Source organism: Bos javanicus, chromosome 10, assembly GCF_032452875.1.
Source record: "Bos javanicus breed banteng chromosome 10, ARS-OSU_banteng_1.0, whole genome shotgun sequence".
Classification (NCBI taxonomy): domain Eukaryota; kingdom Metazoa; phylum Chordata; class Mammalia; order Artiodactyla; family Bovidae; genus Bos; species Bos javanicus.
The window spans coordinates 6,248,796-6,250,976 of record NC_083877.1 but is presented as its reverse complement, the minus strand read 5'-3'; the positions used below and the strand labels follow the sequence as shown (position 1 = coordinate 6,250,976).

General features: G+C 47.8%; 1 pseudogene; it reads right to left on the bottom strand.

The window, feature by feature from the left end:
* Positions 1–630: 630 nt before the first annotated feature.
* LOC133255286 (clathrin light chain A-like) lies at positions 631–1,254 on the bottom strand (annotated as a pseudogene).
* Positions 1,255–2,181: the final 927 nt, after the last annotated feature.

Genomic DNA, 2,181 nt, shown 5'->3' with positions numbered 1-2,181 from the left:
TGACCAGAGGGATAGGTAGGGAGTGATTCTATTTATTGTTTCTTCCATTCCCCATTAGTCCTCCCCTTCTCCAGCGGCTTCCCTGGTGGCTTAGCTGGTGAAGGATCCGTCTGCAATGCGGGGGACCTAGGTTCAATCCCTGGGTTGGGAAGATACCCTAGAGAAGGGAATAGCTACCCACTCCAGTATTCTGGCCTGGAGAATTCCATGGACTGTATAGTCCATGGGGTCACAAAGAGTGGGACACCACTGAGCGACTTTCATTTTCTTCACTTTCTCCAGGGGTGAATTCTTACTGGACTAGAGACATCTGCTCCGTTTCAGTGATTGGCTCAGGGGTGGTAGAAACCTAGCTTAAGCTAATCAGGTCAGACTTATTTATTTTTTTATTGTTTGAAACAAATTTATTCTCAAAATAATACACAAAAGCATAGGTTGAGGCTGCCCTTGGGAGGCCTCCCTCCCTTCCTCTGCCACCACCTCCCCTCCTCTTTGAATGCCAGGGAGAACACAGTTGAAGGAAATGTGCAATCACAAAGAATGATCAACTCTAAAGACAAAAGATTTGGTCCAAAACAACTCAACATAATTAATGCAATTACCGTGAAGAGCTTCACTATTAAGATATTGTAGACCCGTGGCTCTTCACTGCACCAGGGGGCCCTGCTTGAGGGAGATGAGGACAGAATGCCCATGGGAGATGTCTTTGGCCTGCTTGCTGGACTTTGGGTTAAAGTCACACAGCTGGGCCGCCCGTTCCCACTCAGTGCCTGGGGACAACTCCTCAATGTCATGTACAAAGGCTTCTTCTGCTGCCCTGTTGTTGGCTTTTGTCTTCTGGAGCTGCCAGCCTGCCTCGCATACCACTTGTCCAGATCCTTGATGGCTTTTTCTTTCTACTCTGCTTCCTGCTTCTAAGAATTGGCATCAAGGGCTTCCAAGCATTCAGTTTGCTATTCTCTCCTTTACGGGATACTTTCAGGTTCTGTCTGAGTGCAACAGATCCACTTGTGAAACAGCTGCGTAACTGTCTGTCGGCCCAGTAGTCTCCTGGTAGTATTTGCCATTCATCACTCCGTCATCAGCATCTGGACTGCCACCCTCCAGGATGGTGAAGGTCTCGTCGTTCTCGATGCCCAAAATCTCACTCTCCTGCTATGCCAAGAAGGCCATGGCAGGGTCATTTTCACCAGCCCCTCGGTTCTCCAGGGTAGGACCACCAGAGGGGGCACTGAATGGATCTTACCCAGCCATGGCAGGAGGTTCAACGGCATCGACTTTTCAGAGACACACCAACTGGCCAGCACCAACTTTCAGTTCAGTTCAGTTCAGTTGCTCAGTCGTGCCTGACTCTGTGACCCCATGGAGTGTAGCATGCCAGGCCTCTCTGTCCATCACCAACTCCTGGAACTTACTCAAACTCATGTCCATTGAGTCAGTGATGCCATCCAGCCATCTCATTCTCTGTCGTCCCCTTCTCCTCCTGCCCTCAATCTTTCCCAGCATCAGGGTCTTTTCCAATGAGCCAGTTCTTCCCAACAGGTGGCCAAAGTATTGGCACTTCAGCTTCAGCATCAGTCCTTCCAATGAATATGCACGACTGGTTTCCTTTAGGATTGACTGGTTGGATCTCCTTGCAGTCCAAGGGGCTTGCAAGAGTCTTCTTCAACATCACAGTTCAAAAGCATCAATTCTTTGGCACTCAGCCTTCTTCACAGTCCAACTCTCACATCCACACATGACTATGGAAAAACCATAGCTCTGACTAGACAGACTTTTGTTGGCAAAGTGATGTCTCTGCTTTTTAATAGACACACCAACTGACTGGCAGACTCCCGAGTCTGGCAGTGGCTGCTGTGCTTGTGCCTGGTCTCAGAGACAAGCTGGAGGAGGGAGCAGGACTGACTTTTGCCTTGGCAATGCTGGTTGTTTCAGGCCTAATCAAGTTAGTATAATCAGAGTGAAGCTTGGTATTTTGGTTTAATAATGAGAAGTAAATATCCCTCTTTTCTTGTGGACAGTTTTGGATGTGCATGTAAAGTCTGGAACTCTCTAGCTATTTTGCATTGTACCCTCTTTTTAAAAAATGTTATCGATTAAAGGAGGGACACAAATGAAACGATGTCACTTTGAAACATGCTCGAAGTCTCTCTCTCAATGGAGATCAGATCCTTTGAAGAG